The sequence below is a fragment of the Hemitrygon akajei genome, chromosome 10 (genome assembly GCF_048418815.1).
Source record: "Hemitrygon akajei chromosome 10, sHemAka1.3, whole genome shotgun sequence".
Classification (NCBI taxonomy): domain Eukaryota; kingdom Metazoa; phylum Chordata; class Chondrichthyes; order Myliobatiformes; family Dasyatidae; genus Hemitrygon; species Hemitrygon akajei.
Window position 1 is genome coordinate 175,735,220 of NC_133133.1, and position 27,243 is coordinate 175,762,462.

At 48.2% G+C, this 27,243-nt stretch overlaps 1 protein-coding gene across 1 annotated transcript in view; it reads right to left on the reverse strand.

Moving 5' to 3' along the window:
• The window catches only part of LOC140734996 (synaptotagmin-10-like), a 79,097-nt gene that overhangs the window by 38,689 nt on the left and 13,165 nt on the right, over positions 1–27,243 (reverse strand). The gene's annotated exons all lie outside the window — the stretch shown is intronic.

Genomic DNA, 27,243 nt, shown 5'->3' on the forward strand with positions numbered 1-27,243 from the left:
GACAGACAGGGAGGAGAGAGAAAAGGAGATGATGTGAGATCAGTGCGGCCGCCAGGTCTCGCATCCAAAGATTCACACAGTTCAAGTTTCAAGATTCAAGATAACAAGATCGTTTAGTGTCATTTCCGATACACGAGTGTAAAGGAGAATGAAATAATTGTTACTCCAGATCCGATACAGCACAAAAAAAAGGTAAAGAACACAAAAAATAAGAATAAAAAAAACATAATAAATATAAACACATGAGATAGTTTATATAGACTGTCTGTCCATAAAGTGACACTGGGCATTTGAGGTTGGGGTGTGGAGGTCCAGGGTGGTAGACCAGGATTCAATGGCTTGTCATATGAAGAATATTTGATGGCTGAGCCTGTATTCATTTGAATTCAGAAGAATGAGGAGTGACCTCATTGAAACCTATCGAGTGGATGTGGAGAGGATGTTTCCCATGGTGGGAGAGTTTCAGACCAGAAGACATTGCCTCAGAATAGAGGGGCATCCTTTTAGAACTGAGACGAGGAGGAATTTCTTTAGCCAGAGAGTGGTGAATCTGTGAAAATCATTGCCACAGGCAGCTGCAGAGGCCAAGTCTTTATGAATATTTAAGGCAGAGGTTGATAGATTCTGGATTGGTCAGGGCATGAAGGGGTACTGGGTGAAGGCAGGAGATTGGGGCTGAGAGGGAAATTGGATCAGCCATGATGAAATGGTGAAGCAGGCACAATGCACCAAATGGCCTAAATCTGCTCCTAGATCTTATGGTCTTATGGAGGTGTTGATCTGCCTTACTGCTTGGGGGAAGTATTTTTGAGTCTGGTGGTCCTGGCATGGATGCTATGTAGCCTCCTCCCTAATGGGGTGGGACAAGCAGTCCATGAGCAGAGTATACAGCATCCTTCATGATGTGACTAGCCCTTTTCTGGCACCTTTCTGAATATATGTTCTTGATGGTGGATAGGCTGAGGCTGGTGCTGGTGATGGGTTGGGCAGCTTTGACTACCCGTTGTAGTGCAGTTTCCATACCAGCAGTGATGCAGCTTGTTAGGATGCTCTCTACTGTGCCTCTGCAGAATGACGTGAGTATAGATACACAAAGTCCAGCTCCCTTCAGCCTGCTCCGGAAGTAGAGACACCGGGGAGCTTTGGACCATGAGATGTGAGGTGTGCACGCCAGAGATAGACTCAGCGGCACTTACACAGCCTCTCCAGTGGCTGCCAATGGGAACAAGATGAGGCCATTCAGCCCATTGTGCTGTCCTGCTCCCCCATTTTGGTTCACCATCTGCACTCTTGCTATCTGTACCCCACAGCACAACACCAATGCAGACAAGCAAGGTTGAAACTTTGCCCTCAACACAGCCCTTGTTTGCTCTCACCATCAGCACCTTCCGGCAGGCTATGGGGATCATTTAGAGCAGAGGTTCCCAACCTGGGGTCCACAGACAATTTGCATAATGGTATTGGTCCGTAGCATGAAAAGATTGGGATTTCTTAATCCTACATCACCTTCAGTCTGGATCCAACCTCAGTAAGGACACTGTGATCGCAGGTCAGCACAAGATTACTGGGACAAGCTCTGCCTTGAGTTCTCCGACAGGCAGAAGGAACAATTCAAAGAGGTGCTCAAAGCTTCCCGAAAAATAATCAGAATCAGGGTTAATATCACTGGCATACATTGTGAATCGTGTTGTTTTGCAGCAGCAGTACATTCCAATATAATAACTATATATTACGATCGATATATATAAAAACATTCAATTAAATTAAATAGTGCAAAAAGAGAGGGGGTGAGTGTTCATGGGTTCATCGTCCATTCAGAAATCTAACAGTGGAGAGGAAGAAGCTGTTCCTGAAACACTGAGTGTGGGTCTTCAGGCTCCTGTCCCTCCTTCCTGGTGGTAACAATGAGAAGAGGGCATGTCCTGAGTGGCAGGGGTCCTTAATGACAGGTGCTGCCCTTTTGAGGAATCACCTTTTGAAGATGTTCTCCGTGCTGGGGAGGCAAGTACCCATGATGGAGTTGACAACTTTCTGCAGCTTTTCTGATCCCTCCGTACCAGACGATGATGCAGCCAGTCAGATTCAACGTTCCCACTGACTCCTGCAAAGCCCCGGCACAAGAGTATCCATGAGGGGGGAGTTCCCAAAGGCACAGAGATCCTGGGGTCACACAGATGCACAGGCATCTCCTCTCCCATCTGCATGTCTCACACTGGTTCAGCACCCACCCAGGAACTACAGGACTAGAGGGGAAGCTAGACATACTCACTCAATGGAAGAAAGAGAGGTTTTAGAGAGCAACAGTATGACCATCCCTCTGACCCACCCCTCTCACAGTAAGACACTTCCTCAGTACCACCCCTCCCACAGTGTGACCCTCCCTCAGTACCACCCTTCCCACAGTGTGACCCTCCCCCGGTACCACCCCTCCCACAGTGTGACCCTCCCCCAGTACCACCCCTCCCACAGTGTGACCCTCCCCCGGTACCACCCCTCCCACAGTGTGACCCTCCCTCAGTACCACCCCTCCCACAGTGTGACCCTCCCTCACTACCACCCCTCCCACAGTGTGACCCTCCCCCGGTACCACCCCTCCCACAGTGTGACCCTCCCTCAGTACCACCCTTCCCACAGTGTGACTCTCCCTCATACCACCCCTCCCACAGTGTGACCCTCCCTCAGTACCACCCCTCCCACAGTGTGACCATCCCCCAGTACCACCCTTCCCACAGTGTGACTCTCCCTCATACCACCCCTCCCACAGTGTGACCCTCCCTCACTACCACCCCTCCCACAGTGTGACCCTCCCCCGGTACCACCCCTCCCACAGTGTGACCCTCCCTCAGTACCACCCTTCCCACAGTGTGACTCTCCCCTCATACCACCCCTCCCACAGTGTGACCCTCCCTCAGTACCACCCCTCCCACAGTGTGACCATCCCCCAGTACCACCCCTCCCACAGTGTGACCCTCCCTCACTACCACCCCTCCCTAGTGTGACCCCCCTTCAGTACCACCCTCTTTTTTAACAAAACTATAAACCTTTATTTACAAACAAATACACAAAGTACAAACATTCAGTATTTCCAAGAGAGTGAATTAATTTAAATTAAAATATGATTATTACTGTCTATAAAACAGTCATTTCCCTGGGGAGCCCACTGCAACCAGAAAACCCCCACTGTACCCATTGTGTCCGCATGCTCCCTCTCGAAGTATGGCCGGGCACGAACGTATCCTCGGAAGAGGGGCAGGCAGTCGACCCTGGCAGATCCCTTGACTTTCCATCGCCCAGGCCCGTGAATGGCCACCTTGGCCACCAGGCCCAGAACCAAGCCCACCAGTAGACCCTCCTCACAACCCGCCCCCTCCTGTACGAGGAGCGCAGGGCTGAGTGCAGGCAGAACCTGAGCAGCAGCCCCTTCAGATACTCCCCCAGGGGCTGTAACCCCTCACACTCCATAAAGCTGGTACACTGACCCCTCCCGGACACAGACTGGACAGGGGGACGGGGTGTCAGTGAACCTGTTGCATGGTATTGCCCTACGTAACACCTTCCACCCCAGATCCCCAAAGTACAGGAGAAGGACCCTGTGTAGAGATTCAGAGATTTCTGCTGGGGACCTCCACTGCTGCCAGACTGTGAAGGCAAATCCAGTTGGCAGATGCAGGCAAGGAAATGAAAGGTGTGCAAGAGCAGCCTGTACAAGAAATGCTATGGAGCATCACGGAATGCACAGTGGGCATCCCCACGAGACGGTTCATGTTGTGTGGGACCCTCTCCCACGTGGTATCCCGAGGCCTGGGTCTGATGAGTACCTCCAGCCCATCAGGAGGCGGTGCAGCCGGAAACGCTCCACTTCCTGACCCCCCCCGACCCACTGTGATAGGATGGTGACCAGACCCCCTGACAGCTAGAGCACCGTACCCCCATGGGTGCAGGATCACCCTGTGTGGACAAGACCTGACCCCATACGCTCAACAGCTCTCGGTAAAACAAGGCAGCTCCCTCAGAGCGCTGTGGCTGATGCTGTCTGCTGGAAGCCACACTGTCTCCTGCAGGCAGCGTCCCCAGCAGAGAAAGTTTGGCACCAACACATACTGTTCCAGAGCTTGGTCACTGTACAGGTATCTCTGCAGGGTCCGGAGGTGGAGAGCCACCAGCTGGGTGCACATCCACACCAATGACCGACTGCCCTCCACATCGGAAGGCTCAGGGCTGCGGCAGAGATTCAATGCCTCCAAATGCCCCAGAAGTCCACCGGCCCCTCTGGGTCCTGGAGACAAAAGCAGTGGCTGGGACTAGAATAATCAGACAGGGATCCAAGCCCTGTCAGTTCACCGGCCAGACCTCTTCCGTCGAGCTCAGGCAGACCCCCAAGTAGAACCAAGGGTCTCAGCCCCTCTGGTAAGGAGCCCACCTGCCACTGACCCACTAAGAGACCCGAACACTCTTCCCAGTTGACCCTTGCAGAGGACGCGGCCGAGAAGATCGGCTGACAGTCTTGCATCCTCTGCAAGGGTTAACCAGCTGGTGACCATGAGGAGGAAGTCAATGGCATAAGCTGAAAAGACAACCTCCATTTCTGGTTCATGTAGAACCAAACCCGTTAATCTCCTATGGAGAAGGCACCACGCAAACAGAGAACAACTGCCCTGACGAGGGGCACTGCTGACGTACCCACCCCCAAGCACAGGGGAGCTTGTCAACGACCCATTAACCTTAACGAGGCACTCTGTAGCAGTGTACAACATTTGGATACGGACCACAAAATGTGGCACAGAGTCCCAAAAAGGTACTCGTGGTCCACCCTGCCAAACGCTTTCTCTTGGCCAAGGAAGAGAGAGGCAACTGACAGACCAGCCTCCCTGCACAGGTAAATCAGGTCCCAGACATGGTGGATTGACCACTCTGGGCTGTGTAGGACTGGTCAGGGTGGACCTCTTGCGCCAGCACGGAGCCTGGACGATTGGCCATTCCCCAGGCAAAGATCTTGTACTCCACACTGAGGGAAGATACTGGCCATCGGTTCCTCAGGCAACAGAGATCCCCTTCTTTGGCAACAGGGCTACAAGAGCTCTACGCCAAGAGAGGGGCATCTCAACCATCACCAGGCTCTCCCCCAATCCCCTGCACAATCAACTCCTAGGATGTCCCAGAGGCTCAGAGAGATTCAAAGGTCAACCCATCTACTCATGGGGTCTTGGCTCTCTGCAGCTGATTGAGGGCACTGGTCAGCTCCACCAAAGGCAGCGGTCCATCAAGTCACACAGCACCCCCAGGCTGACCCTCGGCAAGTCCTCCCACAGAGCTCCGTGTGCATCCTCACTGCATGGTTCCGGTGTGAAAAGAGCCTCGTAAAAGGAAAGAACTTCCTCAACAATTCTCGCCGGATCCGTGACGGAGGAGCCATCCTCTGCCAGCAACTCCACTCACTGCCTGTGGACACCCTTCACCTCTCGAGAGAGTAGGAGGAGGGCAGGGCGCGGTCCAGATCCTGCAGCATCTGGACCCGCGACCTCACTTAAGCGCCTTGGGACCTCTCAAGCTGCAGGTGTCAGTGCCTCCTCCTTCGTCTGGTACTCATCCCAGAGGAGCTGGTCTCCACTAGTCGTCCCTGGCTGGAACTCCAGGTCGATCAGCTCCTTCTCAAGCCAATCGTTTCCGGACAACCACCACTTGGTCGACCCGCTAGCATATTCCTGGCAAAACAGTCGGATGTGAGACGTGCCCACATCCCACCAGAGCCTCAGGAAGGGGAAACTTCCCTGTTCCTCCTGCCAGATCCTCCAAAACTGAGGGAATGAATCCTGGAACCAGCCGCCCTCTAGCAGCCGGTTTTGAGATGCCAGTTTGTGAACTCTACCCGTGTGGGCAGCGCATTCAGCTCTGCCCACACCAAGTGGCAGTCCGAGCACACAACCGGCCACATGGAGGCAGCGAACACCCGGGAGATGTGTGCCCTGGAGATGTACAGTTAATCGATCTGCGCGTCTTCACCCCCTCTGTACCTCCTTGAGAAAGCACAGAGGTCGGGGTGAAGGCTCCGCCAGACATCGTCCAAGTCAGAGGACACAACCAACTCCATTAACTGTCTTACTGATGCTCGACTACTCTGAGGACCAGTGCGATCCCTCTCCATGAGGGTGCGATTGAAATCACTCCTAGGATTATCCATTCGCTCTGATCTATGGACCCAGCAACACAAACATCTCTTAGAACAGGCGCAACTGTATTGGGCCAGGCTCAGGGGTGTACACATTTACAAAATCCATCGGCACACCATCCTGGCACACGGCTAGGTGAAGTAGGTGGCCTGGCACGAGTTTCTGAGCCAGCAAAACCTCAGGATGGAGAAAAAGGGCCAACAAGATGGCCACCCCGCTGGAATTGGAGCTGAGGTGACTCATGTGGACAACCTGCACCCACCCACCCCCCCACCCCAACATCCCTCGGCATTTCAGGAGCCAGGTGGATCCATCTGGAAAGGTGCGGGTTTCCTGCAAGAATCTTACCACATATCACCTGTCTCAGAGGGCAGAGAGATAATGGAATCTGCGGAGAGCCCCCCCACCACCTCTGGCATTAAGGGTGGCAACACTTAACTTCATGACTCACTTTATTGAGACCCCTGGGAGAAGGAGCAGAGCTCTCCTTCAACCTCTTTCCCGTCTTCACCCCACAACCCTTCTCCGGGGTCTCCAAGGGTCTCTTAAACTGGCGCCTCTCCTTACAGGTCACTTCAACTCCCTTCCCCTTCTTTTGTAGGACAGTTCAGATGGACTGAATAACCCCCTGCAGACTGGACCATCGATCAGTGGCCAGCTGGACCTCAAATGGTTTCCTGCAGTAGTCCTTCACAAACTGCCGGTTCTCCTCCAGAGAGATGGGCTGTGACTTGGTGCTGGGCTCAAGCAAGTCTGCCATCTCTGCTTCAAAAGAGTCCCCCTTTATCTTCCCCACCGTGGCCCCAATGGGAGATCTGACCACAGGCTCTATCCCATCTCCAGGACCAGCGACAGAGGGAGGCCCCACCATCTCTGGATCCAGAATTCCTCACCACGTCCAACACTCTCGTCACCCACACCTGATGTGACCACCTCCCTCCTCACCCTAACTGTAGATGCTGGTCCTACCATCCCCAGGACCAGCGTCAGAGGGAGGCCCCACCACCTCTGGATCCAGAATTCCTCCCACAACCGGGATACGAGCTTGCTGGACCGAACCCATCTCCACACCCTTGTCACCCTCCCCAGATTCAGCACTGGGAGAGTCCCCAACCTCCTCACCCCTTGGGACATATTCCCTCCGATTAGCTGCGTGGGATGGTGATTCTGGGTGTCTCCGGTTCCCCTCGTGGACTACACGCTCCGTAGGGCACTTGACCTTCATTGAGGCAACAATCTGGGAAACCAATCCCACAGGTGACCCCTGTTCTACAGGGCTTTTCCCATCCCCAGGGAATACTGAGTGCGCAGTCTCAACCAAAGGCATCTGCCTCCCCACACGGCCTCTCTACAGTGGCACCGCTCACCAGCCCAGAGGACACACCTTCAGAAAATGCCACCCCAGCAGAGGGCCCCTGTACGATAGGGCTATCCTCCAGCTCTGGGGGAATATACTCCACACATAGGGCCTTTACCGGGGGTAAATCCTCCTCTTCCTCTTGTGGACCCTGATCTCCAGTCTCAGGGGACACATTCCTCTGCGGTTTCAGGCCGCATATATGCTGAGGCACGTCGACCTCCATTTCAGAGGCGTCCTCATCAGCCTCCGCCACCACCTCCCTCCCCCGACTTCCCCAGGCTCTTGCTGGATTTCAGGAGCCACGAGACCCTCCAGGCTCAGTTCAACAGCAACAAGCTGGTCATCCTCTGGGGGAGAAGCCTTCAGATGCTTTTCCTGCTTTTTCACCTTCCTGCCCCCATTGAACCCACCCCTCACCATTACCCACCCTGTATCCAACGACGTCCACAGCCAACGGCCTGGTGGGGGGGAGGGGACAACAGGGTAGACAGCAGGAGGGGCGTCAGCGGGGGAGGTCCAGCTGTGCCTCCGGGGCAGAGTTGGCAGCCGGACAGTTCAGGCAATGTTTTGGAATATGCCCAAGCTCTTTACAGGGGTGGCACCTCCAGTGTCCCGTAGCCCACGGGACGGTATAATAATGCTCATCAAAATATACCTGAAGCTGCCTCTCGGCATCCCCAGCAGCAGATGGCATTGGAATGAAAATGAGTGCTCATAACCCTGCGGAGGTGCCCTATATTGTATCGGGGTTAGTTTCAAACTCACCTCACTGATGGAGTGCAGGTAGGGGATGAGGGCCTTGTCAGGGACGTTTGAGCGTATTCCCATCTGTATGAGGGCCAACACCAGCTCCACCTGCATAAAAACTCTCCCCAACCTTAACCCCTGACTCGGGGCCAAAAACACACCGCTGACAGACTTCAAATAGAAAATAGTCTTCCCGTTCAAAACCGCTTCGTAACAATGCCCTCGCGGCCTCCAACAGTCTCCGCCATGGCCTTTATTGCAGCATTCCTAACGACTGAAGTGGGCACAGTACACGGTACAGCATTCTTTAGAACGGGTGGTCCTCCTCCTGAGCTGCAATTCCCAACCCCACAGCCTCCACATACAACTTCAGCCCAGACATCTTAGAGCACCCCTCCACGACTCAGTTTGAATTCAAAAGTTCAACACCTCCACTGGGATACTGCACAGTCTACACCCAGCGGAACACCAGCAAACAGTCAAAAACAAACAGTTCAGAGACGAGACGGGATGGGACGGGAGGGGAAAAGGAGTGGATAGGCAGAGTTTAAAATGCGGTGTTAAAAACCCCAGCACCATCTGTGCACCTGCGAACAATGAAAGTTTTTCCTGGCGAGTCCCTGCTCCTCTTGCCGTTCCGAAGTCCAAAGTCCTCTTCACCCAGTCGCCCTGGGATAGGTGCTCCAAACGGGAGATGGTTTCCACTGTTACAAACGGAATAATCCATCCCCATTCCCAGCAAAATCAGACTCCAACTTTGGCAATCTGCCAGCTACTCAGCACCAAGAGACATAGACCGAAAAACTTCACCAAACAGAAGCCTTCCAGGCAAGAAAACTGTTTCAGCCCACTGCTGAGGTGATATTCCACACTCCCAAAGTCCACTGGCTGTCTCCAAAACTGTTCTTAGGCAATTTTGCAGTAAATTTTCAACTTTAAGAGAGAGAGCTCCATCAGTGCGAGTCTCCCTCAGTACTGCCCCTCCCACAGTGGGACCGTCCCTCAGATCCGCCCCTCCCACACAGCAGAATAGCAGGAGTGAATTTTGTTTGTTCACCTTGTTTCAGAGGTGCTGACAAGGAGAGGTTGTGATCGATGATGGATTGCCAGAACCAGGACAGCAGAATGCGCTGACTGGTCTCTTGGGCTGACAGCTGGAGTTCAGCCGTTCTCAGGCTGTCGATCAAGTATTAGAAATCAGCTTTGTCTCTGTTACTCTCTGTGCTATTTCCACTATGTACGGTATGTTGTGTGCTGTTGGGAATACGTTTTGCACCTTGGACCCAGAGGAACGCTGTCTCATTTGACTATATTCATGTATGGTTGAATGATAATTAAACTTGAACTTACAAAGTGTGACATGTACAGGCATCAGGTATACCTCTTCCACTATTATCCCATCAGAGATCCTGTGGAGGTGCCCAGGGAGTCAATGCTTTGCAAAGATAGGTATCTTTCAGCATGTATGATGCTTACACACTTACAGAGAGTGCAGGGCCTGCACTGTTGTACTATTACTGAGTTTAACACAAGACTGCAAACTGTGTCTGACAAGGCATACGGCACGCTGCCTTTATCAGCCAAGGTATTCAGTTCAAAAGTCAGGACGTTATGTTGCAGCTTAATAAAACTTTAGTTTAGATGCATCTGGAGTATTGCTAGAGTTCTGGCCAGCCCATTATTGGAACAATGCCGAGACTTTGGAGAAAATGCAGAAGAGTTTTACCAGGATATTGCCTGGATTAGAGGGAGTGTGCTGTAATGAGAGGTTGGAAAACTTGGGTTGTTCTCTCTGGAGCAGTGGAGGCTGAGGCATGATCTAACAGAGGTTTGTAAGATTATGAGAGGCACAGACAGAGGAGACAGACAATAGATATTTCCTAGGATTGAAATATCTAATACCAGAGGGCATACATTTATGTGAGGGGATGTGGGGACAATTGTTTTTTACAGAGAGTGGTGGGTGCCTGGCACATACTGTCTGGGTGGTGGTGGAGGCAGATAAATTAACAAATGAATGTGAGGAAAATGGAAGGATATGGACATTGTGTAGGCAGAGGGGATTAGTTTAGTTGGCCACTTGATTACTAATTTAATTGAGTTGGCACAACATTGGGAGCTGAAGGGCCTGTTCCTGTGCTGTACTGTACTATGTTCTATAGTTGTAACAATACATTTAAATAACTAGAAAGTGTTTGCACTAAACACCATTACATGCAGGAGGGTCACTTGCACTGTATGTGTAACACCCATCCAAATTTCTCTTAAATGTTGAACACACACACACCTCTTCCACTGGCAGCTCACTCCACACTCTCACCACCCTCTGAGTGAAGAAGTTCTTCCTCATGTTCCCCTTAAACATTTCACCTTTCACCCTTAACCCATGACCTCTGTGTATAGGTTTTGTATATTTTATGTGTAGCTTTTCATAAATTCTACTGTATTTTTCTATTGTAAATGGCTGCAGGAAAACGAATCTCAAGGTAGTATATGGTGACTTATAAGTACTTTGATAATAAAATTACTTTTAACTTTGACTTTTAACCTTATCAGAGGTTCAAAGTCAGTCCTCCAACCTTTAGGGCTATGGATTAGTGGTGTTATCAAGCCATTCTGTTATTGTCCCCATTATTACTGGACACTGTTCCACTCACTACAGCTGCCCCATTGTACAGGTATGTCTGCTCAGAGCCAAAATGAGATTTCAAAGTAAAGTTATTACCAAAGAACACATACGTTACAACATACTATCTTGAGATTAATTTTCTTGCAGGCATTTTCAGGAAAATAAGGAACTGCAATAGTATTTATAAAAAACTACATAAACAAAGCCTGACAAATAATCAATGTGCAAAAGAGGACAAATAAAGAAAATAATACTGAGAAGATGAGTTGTAGAGTCCTTGCGAGTGAGTCTATAGGTCGTAGAATCAGTTCAGAGAAGTGGTGAGTGAAGTTATCCACACCAGTTCAGGAGCCTGGTAACTGAGGTGTAATAACTGTTCCAGAACCTGGTGGTGTGGGACCTGAGGCTCTGTACCTCCTGCCTGATGGTAATAGAGAGAAGAGAGCATGGCCTGGGTGCTGGGGGTCCTTGATGATCAATGCTGCTTTCTTGTGGCTGTCTTCCTTGCAAGTGTGCTCGGTAGTGGGGAGGATTATGCCTGTGATAGACTTGTCCACCAGCTGCTGTAGACTTTTCCATTTCTGGGCATGTAGGTGTTTCCAGGTCAGGCTGTGACGCAACCAGTCAGGATACTCACCACTGTGCATTTACAGAAGTTTGTCAAAGTTTTTGGGGACGTGCCAAATCTGCACAAACTTCTAAGAAAGTAGAGGCAGACTAATCCAGCAGGGCATGGGTTTAAGGTGAGAGGGAAATTTCAAAGGCGATGTATAGGGCAAATTCTTTTACACAGAGAGTGGTGGGCAACTGGAAGGTGCCAGGAGTGTTGATAGAGGCAGATACAATGGAGGCATTGAAGAGATTGTTAGAAAGACACATGGATATTTGGGGAATGGAGGCAAAGGACCACGTGCAGGCAAAATGGATGAAGTGTTCTGTTTAATTAAGTTGGTACAGCATTGTGAGTGGAAGGGCTGGTTTCTGTGCTACACTGTTCTACCCAACAGAAGCCCAGAAGCTGAAACCCCATGGCTGAAGCCTGGGATACTGGAGACGGGAGGTCTGTTGTGGACTGTCCATGTGTATGAGGGGAGTAGGAAGGAGGAACAGGCTTGCTTTGCTGTTTTGTTGCTTGTCATGTTCTGTGTTGTTCTCCTGAGCACAGTGAGCATGCTATGTTGGCACTGGAAAGTGTGGCCACTCTTGCAGGCTGCCCCCGGGACATCCTTGGTTGTGTTGGTTGTTAATGCAAACGACACATTTCACTGTGGGTTTCCATGTACACGTGATAAATAAATCGGAATGTGAATCTGAAAAAAAAATCTGCTCTGTGCTCAGTGTGAGCTATTCATCAAAACGTGTTTAGCATTCCAATTCCAGCACATATTTATGTATTCAGTTCCACATTTACTCAGTGCAGGTCCCTTCAGAACCTACCGATAATCTTTCAATTACTGATGGCTTAATAATTGATGGATGCTTCAGAACCTGCCACAGGCTCGTATTGCACTGTTCCATAATTTAATATTCTGTTGAGGAAGAAAGAAACAGCTATGTGTGGGAATGCAGGCTGATTCACCATAAGGGGAGAAAACTACATCCCGTTATGAGCTGGCAAAGAGGGGATGTTGGTACAGACCAGGAGACTGGGGCTGAATGATCTGTGCTCCATTAACAATCCTAGCACAGATACAAGGTGATGAACAGCCTGCCTGGTGCACTAAAATTCATAGATTATTAACTTAATTTTAAAAGGAGGACTTTAATTCATTCAGCAAGAGCTTCACTCATGAGGTATTGTGTACAGTTCTGGTCACTAACCTACAGGAAGGATATCAATAAGATTGAAAGAGCACAGAGAAAATTTACAAGGATGTTGCTAGGTCAATAGAGATGCCAGGCGGGATAGCGGAATGCTCGTTTTGCAGGTTGTGGAAAGGCAGGGAGACCTCCAGTGTCCCTGATGACTACACCTGCAAGAAGTGCATCCAGCTGCAGCTCCTAACAACCCGTGTTAAGGAGTTGGAGCTGGAATTGAATGAACTCCAGATCATTCGGGAGACTGAGCACGTGATAGATAGGACATAGAGAGGTAGTTACACCCAAGGTGCAGGACACAGGAAACTGGGTGACAGTCAAGAAGGGGTAAAGGGTTAAGGAGCCATCCCCCTCAACAAGTATATCACTTTGGATACTTTTGGAGGGAAGACCTAGAAAGTCACAGCCTCCCGGTTTTTGGCACTGAGTCTGGCTCTGTGACTCAGAAGAGAAGGGAGGAGAAGAGGCAAGCTGTGATGATAGGGGATTTGTTAGTTAAGGAAACAGATAGGAGGTCTGTGAGTGAGAACAAGATTCCTGGAATGTACTTGCCTCATGGGTGCCAGGGTCCAGGACATCTCTGATCCAACCCTCAGCATTTTTAAATGGGAGGGTGAACAGCCAGAGGTCATGGGCCATGCACTGTAGGTACAAGTGGCATGGGTAGGATGAGTGATGAGGTTCTACATAGGGAGCTCAGGGAGTTGGGTGCTAAGTTAAAGTGCAGGACCTCCAGGGTTGTGATCTCAGGATTGCTAGCCATGCCAACTGCTAGTGAAGCCAGAACTAGGAAGATTATACTGTTTAACGTGTTTTTCGAGCAAGTTACCAGGAAAGTGGATGAAAGCAAGGCAGTGGATGTTGTCTACGTGGACTTTAGCAAGGCATTTGACAAGGTCCCACATGGGAGGATGGCCAAAAGGTTCAGTCACTTGACATTCAAGATGAGTTAGTAAACTGGATTAGACATTGGCTTTATGGGAGAAGCCAGACAGTGGTCGTAGATGGTTGCCTCTCTGACTGGAGGCCTGTGAAGTGTCGCAGGGATCAGTGCTGGGTCCTTTGTTGTTTGTCATTTATATCAACGATCTGAATGATAATGTGGTTAACTGGTTCAGCAAATTTGTGGATGACACCAAGACTGGGGGCATACTGGACAGTGAGGAAGGCAATCATGGTTTGCAGAGGGAACTGCATCAGCTGGAAAAATGGGCTGAAACATGACAGTTGAAATTTAATGCAGACAAGTGGGAGCTGTTGCACTTTGGTAGGACCAACCAGGGTAGGTGTTACACGGTGAACGGGAGGGCACTGAGGAGTGTGGTAAAATAAAGGGACCTGGGAATTCATTAAAAGTGACATCATAGGTAGATAGACTTGTAAAGAAAGCACTGGCCTTCATAAATCAATGTACTGAATACAGGAGAGATGTTATGTTGAAGTTCCAAAAGATATTGGTGGGGCCTAATTTGGAGTATTATGTACAGTTTTGGTACAGAATGAGGGTAAATAGGGTAAATGCACGCAGGGTGAGGTGAGAATTAGAGGTCATGGGTCAAGGGTGAAAGGTGAAATGTTTATGGGGAGCCTGAAGTGGATCATCGTTACTCAGAGGGTGTTGAGAGTGCAGAGTGAACTGCCAGCAGGAGTGGAACAGCAGTTCAGTTGCAACATTTGACAGTTGTTTGGATAAGTGTTGAGTTGAATTTATTTCTTACATCCTTCACATACGTGAGGAGTAAAAATCTTTATGTTACGTCTCCGTCTAAATGTGCAATGTATAACCATAGTAATTTATAATAAATAGAACAATCAATGTAGATAGAAATACACTCAAATCAGCATGAATTAATCAGTCTGATGGCCTGCTGGAAGAAGCTGTCCCGGAGCCTGTTGGTCCTGGCTTTTATGCTGCGGTACTGTTTCCCAGATGGTAGCAGCTGGAATAGATTGTGGTTGGGGTGACTCGGATCCCCAATGATCCTTCAGGCCCTTTTTACACACCTGTCCTTGTAAAGGGTCTCGGCCCGAAACGTCGACAGTGCTTCTCCTTATAGATGCTGCCTGGCCTGCTGTGTTCCACCAGCATTTTGTGTGTGTTGTTTGAATTTCCAGCATCTGCAGATTTCCTCGTGTTTGTCCTTGTAAATTTCCTGAATCATGGGAAGTTCACATCTACAAATGCGCTGGGCTGTCTGCACGACTCTTTGCAGAGTCCTGTGATTGAGGGAAGTACAGTTCCCATACCAGGCAGTGATGCAGCCAGTCAGGATGCTCTCAATTGTGCCCCTGTAGAAAGTTCTTAGGATTTGGGGGCTCATACCAAACTTCCTCAACCATTTGGGGTGAAAGAGGTGCTGTTGTGCCTTTTTCACCACACAGCTGGTGTGTAAAGACCACGTGAGGTCCTCGGTGATGTGAATACCAAGGAACCCCAGATCCATTGATGTCAATAGGGGTGAGCCTGTCTCCATTCCTCCTGTAATCCACAACCAGCTCCTTTGTTTTTGCGATATTGAGGGAGACGTTGTTTTCTTGACACCACTGTGTCAAAGAGATGACTTCTTCCCTGTAGGCCACCTCATTATTGTTTGAGATAAGGCTAATCAATGTAGTGTCATCAGCAAATTTAATTAGTACATTAGAGCTGTGAGTGGTAACACAATCATGGGTATACAGAGAGTAAAGGAGGGGACTCAGTACACAGCCCTGAGGGGCTCCTGTGTTGAGAGTCAGAGGGGTGGAGGTGAGGGAGCCCACTCTTACCACCTGGTGGCAATCTGACAGGAAGTCCAGAATCCAGCTACACAAAGCAGGGTGAAGGCTGAAGTCTCTGAGCTTCTTGTCGAGCCTGGGTGGAATTATAGTGTTGAATGCTGAACTGTAGTCCTGGAACAGCATTCTTACATAAGCACATGGGTGGGAGGGTGTAGAGAACCAATGGGACTAGGCAGAATAACAAACAAGAGAAAATCTGCAGATCTGGAAGTCTGAGCAACACACACAAAACACTGGAAGAACTCAGCAGGCCGGGAAGCATCCATGGAGAAAAGTACAGTCAATGTATCGGCCCGAAATTTCAACTGTACTTGTTTCCATAGATGCTGCCTGGCCTGCTGAGTTCCTCCAGCATTTTGTGTGTGTTGCTAGGCAGAATAACTGATTGGCATGGACTAGATGGGCTGAAGGGTCTGTTTATGTAATGTAATCCTCTATGACTATGACTAGAGCTGAGGACAGTGGCTTTGTGTGTGATGCTCAATCTAGAACATTCGGAATTGTCTCACATTAGACTCAGGGTCACACAGCATGAAAAGGGCCCTTCACTCTAACAGTGTCAATCTGATGGCTCCATTTCCCTGTGTTTGGTCCATATCCCTCTAACCCTTCCCTACAAGTACCTTTTCAACTTTCTAACTGTACCCACTTCTATCTCTAACAGCTCATTCCATGTACCCACCACCCTCTGTGAGAAAAAATCTGCCACCTCAAGTCTCTCTCCCCCCCCACCTTATAACAGTGCCCTCCAGTTTTGGCCTCCCCTAGCCCCTGGAAATAGACTGTTAACACCCACCTGATCTCCCCCTTCAAAACTTTAAAAGGCCACCCCTCTGCCTCTGAGACTGAAGGAAAAAGTCCCAGCTTCTCCAGTCTCTTGTAACTCAAGACCTCCAGTCTCGGTGACACCCTTGTGATTTTCTGTACCCTTGCCACTTTAAGGCCCTCCATTCGTCAGGGTTGACCATGGATACTGTGTCCTAGCTATCTATATAATACACAAGCCATGGCAGTACAATATGGAGAGCAAACAGATGCCCATGTAGCAAGCTCCCCCTCTACATACAGCTGATGAACCAAAGGAATAGCAGAAACCGATATAGTCTGGCACCAGGGATATCACAGGAATGGCCAGTTAGCATTGAACTCAACATGGGACTGCCTTAGGGAACTCAGCTCTGGATTTTTCCCTCGGGGTTTACTCCTGAAGTCTTCCCCATGCGTGGGTTTAGCAGCAAGGCAGTGCTGGTCCAAGATCAGAGTTTTCCCCCTCCAAGGTGAGCTGCCAACCATGGGCGACGAGACTCATCTGCCCAAAGCAGTAACCCACCTTTACCCCTTCTCCTGGTAGAAGAAATGGTTCTGCTGGGCTTAGAAGATAAACCACATGTGAAAGCCAAGAACTAGAGTTGGTTGTCAGAGGCTATTTGAGACATACATCATTGGGAGCATATAATAGGTGGTAGGAGCTTATCCTCACTAACCCACTCTCCTATGACAACCTTAAGGAACCCTCTTCCAATGCAATGACTTCCTTTCTATAGCTGGGCTCCACTGCTGCACGCAATCCTGGGCTCCACTGCTGCACGCCATACTGGGTTCCACTGCTGCACGCATTACTGGGCTCCACTGCTGCACACAATACTGGGCTCCACTGCTGCACGCAATACTGGGCTCCACTGCTGCACGCAATACTGGGCTCCACTGCTGCACACAATACTGGGCTCCACTGCTGCACGCCATACTGGGCTCCACTGCTGCACGCAATACTGGGCTCCACTGCTGCACGCCATACTGGGCTCCACTGCTGCACACAATACTGGGCTCCACTGCTGCACGCCATACTGGGCTCCACTGCTGCACACAATACTGGGTTCCACTGCTGCACACAATACTGGGCTCCACTGCTGCACGCCATACTGGGCTCCACTGCTGCACGCAATACTGGGCTCCACTGCTGCACGCCATACTGGGCTCCACTGCTGCACACAATACTGGGCTCCACTGCTGCACGCCATACTGGGCTCCACTGCTGCACGCAATACTGGGCTCCACTGCTGCACGCAATACTGGGCTCCACTGCTGCACGCAACACTGGGCTCCACTGCTGCACGCAACACTGGGCTCCACTGCTGCACGCAACACTGGGCTCCACTGCTGCACGCAATACTGGGCTCCACTGCTGCACGCAATACTGGGCTCCACTGCTGCACGCAATTCTCTCTTTTTTCATTCTCCATTTTTGCTTGACTCTTACTCCTTCTCTTCTGCCCATCACCTCCTTTTGCCCCTCCTCCTTCCCTTTCTCCCAGGGTCCACTCTCTTCTCCTATCAGATTCTTTCTTCTTCAGCCCTTTACCTCTTCCACCAATCCCCTCCCAGATTTTGATTTCATCACCCCTCCCCCACACACCCCCATCCCCCTCACCTGCCAACTTGTACTCCTCTCCCTCTCCCCCACCTTTGTATTCTGCCTCCTGCTCCCTTCCTTTCCAGTCCTGATGAGGGGCTTTGGCTGTTCATTCCTCTCCATAGATGCTGAGTTCCTCCAGCATTTTGTGTGCTGCTCTGAATTTCCGGCATCTGCAGAATCTCTTGTGTTCATGAACAGACAAAGCGTGACAAACAACCGACAAGCAGGTGTAAGATTGCTCTGGTGTTTAGATGACTAAAGAGTACATTTCTTACAGGGCAATCACAGGTTGCAGATTGTATCGATAACATTGAGAGGGTGTGCTGCACATCCAGTAGCACCAGTTTTGTGCACGACAACAGCCCACCTCCTGTATTCAGTACACTGACTGATGAAGGCCAATGTGCCAAACACCATCTTTACTGCCCTGTCTACCTGTGTAACCACTTTCAGGGAAACCTGTATCCCTAGGTCTCTCTGTTCTACATCAGTCTCTGGAACTCCACTCTTCACTGTGTACTGAGACGCAAGTTGAATCCACTCCAGTTTGCCTACCATCACAAAAGGTCTACAAAAGAAGTCCTCACTCAAACCTGGAACACCTGGACATCAAAGATGCTTACATTAGTATGCTCTTTCTTGACTACAGCTCAGTATTCAATACCATCATTCCCTAAAAACTAATTAATAAGTTTCAACACCTTGGCCTCAATATCCCCTTGTGCAATGAGATCCTCAATTCCCTCACTTGCAGACCCCAGTCGGTTCAGATTGGCAACAACATCTCCTCCACAATCTCCATCAGCACAGGTGCATCACAGGCCTGTGTGCTTAGCCCCCTGCTCTGATCACTTTATACTTATGACTGTGAGGCTAGGCACAGCTCCAATGCCATATTCAAGTTCACTGAGGACACCACTGTCATTGTCTGAATCAAAGGTGGTGACGTACCAGCATAAAGAAGGAGATTGAAAATCTGGCTGAGTGCTGCCACAACAACCTCTTACTCAATGTCAACAAGACCAAGGAGCTAATTGTTGACCTCAGGAGGAGGAAACGGGAGATCCATGAGCCAGTCCTCATCGGGGGATCAGAGGTGGAGAGAGTCAGCAACTTCAAATTCCTCGGTGCTATTACTTTGGTGGGCCTGTCGAGAACATAACATGTAAGTGCAATTATAAAGAAAGCATGGCAGCACCTCTAATAATGGGTTTGTAAAAATTCAACATGACATCTAAAACTTTGACAAGTTCCCCCAGATGTGTAGTGGAGAGCATATTGATTGACTGACTGTATCACAGCCTGGTATGGAAACATCAATGACCCTGAATGGAAAATCCTACAAAAAGTAATGGATATAGTCCAGTCTATCCCTCCAACCACTGAACACATCTACATGAAGCGTTTTCACTGGAAAACAGCTTCCATCATCAGGGACCCCCACCTTCCAGGTTATGCTCTCTTCTCACTGCTGCCATCGGGAAGGAGGTACAGGAGCATCAGGCCTCACACATCAGGTTCAGGAACAGTTATTAGCCCTCAACCAGCAGATTTCTGAAACAGAGGGGATAACTTCACTAAATTGCACTCGCCCTATCACTGAACTGTTCCCATAACCTATAGAGTCACTTTCAAGGACTCTTTATCTCATGTTCTAGATAGTTATTGCTTATTTATTACTCTTATTATTATTTTTCTCAGCTCAAGCTGGTAAAACCTCAGGTACGGGCATTTATTTCTTAATTGTTAGGAACTTTTGAACCATTCTAGTGGTGCTTAGTGGTGTTTCTGGAGATTTACATAAATATTGCTGTGTAGACCAAATTGTTTAATACTATTGTGTTGTGCCTTTGGGATGTGACCAGTTGTAGATATTACTATTGGGACAATGTGTACCTTGTTCATGTTCTGTAGTATTTCAGTTTTTTCTTGTAATTCAGCATATTTCTGGTGTTTTTCACTTATTGATTTCTGTGTGTTTGGAATGGCTGTATCTATTAAGTGAGATGTTCCTGCTTGTTTATCCTGCATTATTATATCCAGATGGTTATTATGGATTGTCCTATCTGTAATAACAGATCAGTCGTAATATAATTTGTAGGACTCCAATCCTAAAACTGGATCAGATTGTATTTATAATGAGCTATAGTGTCTTTTATGAGCTTGTGTTTTTAAGCAAGACTTTTGTGGACGACGTTTACCACTTCATTGTGCCTGTGTAAGTAATGAGATTGATAAGATTGGTAAGCACTTTGTCAAAGTCCTTCTGGAAATCCAGTTATACAACATCCACTGCATCCCCCTTATCTATCCTACTTGTAATCTCCTCAAAGAATTCCAACAGGTTCATCAGGTCTTAAGGAAACCATACTAGCTTTGTACTATCTTCTCCTGTGTCACCAAATACTCCTTAACCTCACCCTCAACAATTGACTCTAACATCTTCCCAACCACTGAGGTCAGGCTAACTGGTCTGTAATTTCCTTTCTGCTGTCTCCCTCCTTTCTTAAAGAGTGAAGTGTCATTTACAATTTTCCAGTCCTCCAGAACCATGCCAGAGTCCAATAATTCTTGAAAGATCATTACTAAAGCCTCCACAATCTCTACCACTAGCTCTTTCAGGGCCCTAGGATGCAGTTCATCTGGTCCGGTTGACTTATGCAACTTCAGGTCTTTCAGCTTTTTGAGCACCTTCTCCCTTGTAATAGTAACTGCACCCAATACTTTTCCCTCACACCTTCCACCTGGCATTCTGCTACTGTCTTCCACAGTGAAGACTGATGCAAAGTACTCATTAAGTTCATCTGTCATCTCCTTGTCCCCCGTTAAGGATGTTAAAGATGAGGTTATAGGGGACTTGGTGACACAGGACAAGATAGGACAAATTCAGCATGGTTTCCTTCAGGGAAAATCCTGCCTGACAAACCTGTTGGAATTCTTTGAGGAGATTACAAGTAGGATAGATAAAGGGAATGCAGTGGATGTTGTATCTCTGGACTTTCAGAAGGCCTTCGACAAGGTGCCACGCATGAGGCTACTTGCCAAGTTAAAGAGTCCATGGTATTACAGGAAAGTTACTAACATGGTTAGAGCATTGGCTGATCGGTAGGAGGCAGCGAGTGGGAATAAAAGGATCCCTGTCTGGTTGGCTGCCAGTGACTAGTGATGTACCGCAGGGGTTAGTGTTGGGACCACTTCTTTTGGTGCAGTATTTCAATGATTTAGATGATGGAATAGATGGCTCTATTGCCAAGTTTTCAGATGATATGAAGATTGGTGGATGAGCAGGTAGTGTTGAAACAGGTAGGCTGCAGGTAGGAGAAGGGGCAAGAAAGTGGCAAATGAAATACAATGTTGGAAAATGCATGGTCGTGCACTTTGGTAGTAGAAATAATTATGCAGACTATTTTCTAAACAAGGAGAAAATCCAAAAATCTGAGATGCAAAGAGACCAGGTACTCCTTGTGAAGAACACCCTAACAGTTAACTTGTAGGTAGAGTTGGTGATAAAGAAGGCAAGTGCAATGTTAGCATTTATTTCAAGAGGTCTTGAATACAAGAGCAAGGATGTGATGCTGAGGCTTTATAAGGCACTGCTGAGGCCTCACCTTGAGTATTGTGAATTGTTTTGGGCTCCTCATCTAAGAAAAGATATGCTGGCATTGGAGAGGGTCCAGAGGAGATTCACATGATGATTCCAGGAATCAAAGGGTTATCATACGAGGAATGTTTGACAGCTCTGGGTCTGTACTTGCTGAAATTTAGAAGGATGAGGGGAGATCTCATTGAAATCTTTTGAATATTCAAAGGCCTAGACAGAGTAGATGTGGAAAGGATGTTTCCCATGGTGGGGGAATTTTGGACAAGAGGGCACAGCCTCAGGATGGAGGGGCAGCCAATTAAAACAGAGATGTGGAGAAATTTCTTAAGCCAGAGGGTGGTGAATTTGTGGAATTTATTACCACTGGCAGCTGCTGAGGCCAGGTCATTGGATGTATTTAGGGCGGAGATTGATAGGTTCTTCAATAGATATGACATCAAAGTTTATGAGGGGAAGGCCAGGGAGTGGTGTTGAGGAGAGGGAAAAAAGATCAGCCATGATTGAATGGCAGAGCAGACTCGATGGGCCAAATGGCCTAATCGTGTTCCTATGTTGTATGGTCTTATTATTTCTCTGGCCTCATTTTCTAGCAGTCCTCTATCTACTCTCATCTCTCTTTCATTTTTTATCTACCTGAAAAAGCCTTTTCTATCCTCCTTGAAGTTGTTTGCAAGCTTGCTTTCATAGTTCATCTCTTCCCTCCTAATGATTCTTTTAGTTCCTTTCTGTAGGTTTTCAAACGCTTCCCAATCCTCTATCTTCCTTCTAATTTCTCCCTGTCAGATTTCTAGTTGAACTCAATCACATTATTTTCACGGACTCCTAAGGGTTCCTTTGCCTTAAGCACCCTAATTGCCTCTGGTTCATTATATAACATGATATAGCTCTCTAAATTCTCTCTTCAGTTCTCTTTGCTTTTCCTTCTCAAGTCATTGGTACCAATATGTACCAAGATATCTGGCTGCTCTCCATCCCCTTCCAAAATGCTACGGACCTGGTCCAAGATGTCTCTGATCCTGGCACCTGGGAGTTAACATATCATCCAGGCATTCCGTTCACATCCACAGAATCTTGTCAGTTCCTCTGACTATTGTGTCCCCTATCACTACTGCTCCCCTCTTCTTCCTCTTTCCCTTCTGCACCATGTACCCATGCTTGGTACCAGTAACCTGGTCTTCGTGGCCCCACAACAGTCTCCGAACCAGAATATCTATCATTGAGGGGAATGGGCACAAGGGTGCTCTGCACTAACTGCCTAATCGCCTTCCCATTCCTTCTCCTGACAGTCACCCAGCTACTCATCTGCTGCAATTTAGGGGTGACTACTTCCCTGTAACTCTGATTGATGATCTCCTCACTCTCCTGTACAAGCTGAAGGTCATCCAGCTGCCACTCCAGATCCCTAACACGGTCTTCAAACTGGATGTACTTCACGCAGATGTTGTTCCTGGAACCTCGTTCCCTTTCATTGATTCTATTATGGTTATTGGATTGATTGAGTATGCCCAAATGACACTGGTGGCACTGTAGCGTAGTGGTTAGCACAACGGTTTACAGTACCAGTGACCTGGGTTCAATTCCTACTGTTTCTATCAGGAATGTGTATGTCCTCCCTGTGAGTGCATGTGTTTTGTCTGGGTGCTGTGGTTTCCTCCCACATCCCAAAGACATTTCATTTTGTAGATTAATTGATGATTGTAAATTGTCCCATGATTAGGCTGGGGTTAAGTCAGCATTTTCTGAGCAGCACGGCTTGATGGGCTGGAAGGCAATGTATCTCAAACAATCAAACAATAAATAAAAAATAAAATTAATCTCACGGTTGTGTATGGTGACATGTATGTACTTGGATAATAAATTTACTGTGAACTTTGCAAGTCTTGCTCTGGTTTAAAGTGATCAAAATACAACACCTCACATTTGTTCACATTACATTCTGTCTGCATTCCTCGGGCCACTTCCCCAGGTCCTATAGATCCTGTAGTAATCTTAGATAATCTTCTTCACTGTCCTCTACATCACCAATCTTGGTGTCATTCATAAATGTTCCCAACACATTAACAACATTGTTGTCCAAATTGTTAATATAGTTGAAAAGCAACAAGGAATGCAGCACTGACCCCTGCTGCACTTTGCTGGCCACAGGCCTGCATCTCAGTGATAACCTTCCACTGCAACCCTGTCTACCTCCACCAGGACAATGGTATCCGATTGACTCATTCAACCTGCATCCCCAATGATCTCCCCTTGCACCATGTGGGACCTTGTCAAAAGACTTGCTAATGTCCCTTTAGACAATCTTTACTACCCTGCCCTCATCAATCTTCTTTGTCATCTCTTCAAAAAAATCCAATTAAATTCTTGGGACACGATTTCTCATACACACAACCATGCTGACTGTTCCTTATAGGCCCAAATGAAGAGTCACAGCCCAAAATATTGACCGTCCATTTCTCTATATAGATCAAAAACACAAGAGATTCTGCAGATGATGGAATTCTTGAGGGGTTACTCAGCCAGTCAGGCAAGATCTATAGAGGGGAATAAACAGTTTACAAAGGTTAACTTGCAGGTTGAGTCAGTGGCGAGGAAGGCAAATGCTATGTTAGCATTAATTTCAAGAGATCTAGAATACAAGAGCAGAGATGTGATGCTGAGGCTTATAAGGCACTGGTGAGGCCTCACCTTGAGTATTGTGAACAGTTTTGGGCTCCTCATCTAAGAAAAGATATGCTGGCATTGGAGAGGGTCCAGAGGAGGTTCACAGGGATTATTCCTGGAATGAAAGGATTATCATACCAAGAATATTTGATTGCTCTGGGACTGTACTCGCTGGAATTTAGAAGGATAGGACCATAAGACCATAAGATATAAGAGCAGTATTAGCCCACTGATGAGGGGAACCTTTCGAACATTGAAAGACCTAGACAGAGTAGATGTGGAAAGGATGTTTCCCATGGTGGGGGAGTCTCGGGCAAGATAGCCTCAGTATAGAAGGGCATCCATTTAAAACAGAGAGATTTAGAGTCCACTACCTTCTCTGCAGGAAATACAGAGAAAACATATTCATTTAGTAGATTATTGTTCCGTCTTAGATCCTGATACTTTTGTGACCCAAAAGTTCTTTGGAAGTCAAGAATGAGGCATAAAAGTTGCTGATTATTCATTAAGTGTTACGAGAGCAAAGAATGAGAAGTGTGGCGAGAGACGAAGGAGAGAAAAACAATAAAAGTACTCGTGGTCTTCTCATGCCAGCTGAGACATAACAGTTAATCGATGCGATAGCCAGATTCAAGTAATATAACAACCGCCACGGAAACCAAGTTTCCAGAAAAAGACAGAAGCAACTGTGTCACAGTTACTGACAACACACACAAAATGCTGGTGGAACACAGCAGGCCAGGCAGCATCTATAAGGAGAAGCACTGTCGATGTGTCAGGACGAAGGGTCTCGGCCCGAAACGTCGACAGTGCTTCTCCTTATAGATGCTGCCTGGCCTGCTGTGTCCCACCAGCATTTTGTGTGTGTTGTTTGAATTTCCAGCATCTGCAGATTTCCTCGTGTTTGCACAATTACTGAAACTTTCACTGAACAATATAAAAATGCAAAAAACATCTTTAAGTTGCAGTTTGAGCTGGTGGTGGCGAAACACAGCAACAACTTGCTGATAGAAAGAAAACACAACCACTAACTACCTACTGCTCACATGTTTTCTGGTAAACAGTCATGACAATATCTTCCCTTTTGGAGTTGAGCCTTCGAACCGCCAGTAGGACCTGGCATTTTTGCAGAGTGAACTGAGTCTCGAAGATGCAGGACAGTTGTGGCGTGGTGCTTACGGGCCAAATCAAGATGGCGGGCCTGGACCCAAGAGCAGGGAATGAGTTGATTGCTGGAGCAGACTTGGAGGCAATTCAAGCAGCAGAACTGAGGCAGCAGGGCCTGGGCCTGAGAGTGAGGAACAACCCACTGTTTGATATGAATGCTGGGCCAGATTGGAAAGGTCAGGTACAGGCTGAACTGAACCGGTAGGGCCCAGGCCTGAGAGCGTATCGAAGCAGCAGGACCCGGGTCCAAGAGCAAAGATGTGTGGCTGATTTAATTTCTGACCAGATTGAAAAGGTCAGGGTGTAAAGGCCTGGGGAGAGGGACGGCCAGTGTTCAGATCACTGCTTGTCTCTGCACTGAACTGAGGCTGTGGTTCAGCTGTGACTGGCTTTGTGGCTGTGGACTCACTTTCATGAGCTACAGTTCTAAATGTTATTTGTTTACTATTAATAACAGCACAGTCTGTTTTGTCTCAGCACTCTGGGTGTATGGCGGTCTTTTTTAATAGGTTCTATTGGGTTTCTGTGAGCAAACGGATCTGAATATTGTACATAAGACCATAAGACAAAGGAGCAGAATTAGGCCATTTGGCCCATCGAGTCTGCTCCACCATTCAATCATGGCTCCTCAACCCCAGTTCCTGACCTTCTCCCCGTAACCTTTGATGCTGTGTCCAATCAAGAACATATCAATCTCTACCTTAAATACCCCCAATGACCCGGCCTCCACAGCAGCATGTGGCAACAAATTCCACAAATTCACCACCCTTTGGCTAAAGAAATTTCTCCGCATCTCTGTTTTGAAAGGGTGTCCCTCCATCCTGTTTCCCAACACCACCTATCACAGTCCTGTCCCCCAATACCACCTATCACAGTCCTGTCTATCCCCCAATACTACCTATCACAGTCCTGTCCCCCAATACCACCTATCACAGTCCTTTCTGTCCCCCAATACCACCTATCACAGTCCTGTCTGTCCCCCAATACTACCTATCACAGTCCTGTCTGTCCCCCAATACTACCTATCACAGTCCTGTCCCCCAATACTACCTATCACAGTCCTGTCTATCCCCCAATACAACCTATCACAGTCCTGTCTGTCCCCCAATACAACCTATCACAGTCCTGTCTATCCCCCAATACTACCTATCACAGTCCTGTCCCCCAATACCACCTATCACAGTCCTGTCTGTCCCCCAATACTACCTATCACAGTCCTGTCCCCCAATACTACCTATCACAGTCCTGTCTATCCCCCAATACAACCTATCACAGTCCTGTCTATCCCCCAATACTACCTATCACAGTCCTGTCCCCCAATACCACCTATCACAGTCCTGTCTGTCCCCCAATACCACCTATCACAGTCCTTTCTGTCCCCCAATACCACCTATCACAGTCCTGTCTATCCCCCAATACTACCTATCACAGTCCTGTCCCCCAATACCACCTATCACAGTCCTGTCTGTCCCCCAATACTACCTATCACAGTCCTGTCCCCCAATACCACCTATCACAGTCCTGTCTGTCCCCCAATACCACCTATCACTGTCCTTTCTGTCCCCCAATACCACCTATCACAGTCCTGTCTGTCCCCCAATACTACCTATCACAGTCCTGTCCCCAAATACCACCTATCACAGTCCTGTCTGTCCCCCAATACCACCTATCACAGTCCTTTCTGTCCCCCAATACCACCTATCACAGTCCTGTCTGTCCCCCAATACTACCTATCACAGTCCTGTCCCCCAATACTACCTATCACAGTCCTGTCTATCCCCCAATACAACCTATCACAGTCCTGTCTATCCCCCAATACTACCTATCACAGTCCTGTCCCCCAATACCACCTATCACAGTCCTGTCCCCCAATACCACCTATCACAGTCCTGTCTGTCCCCC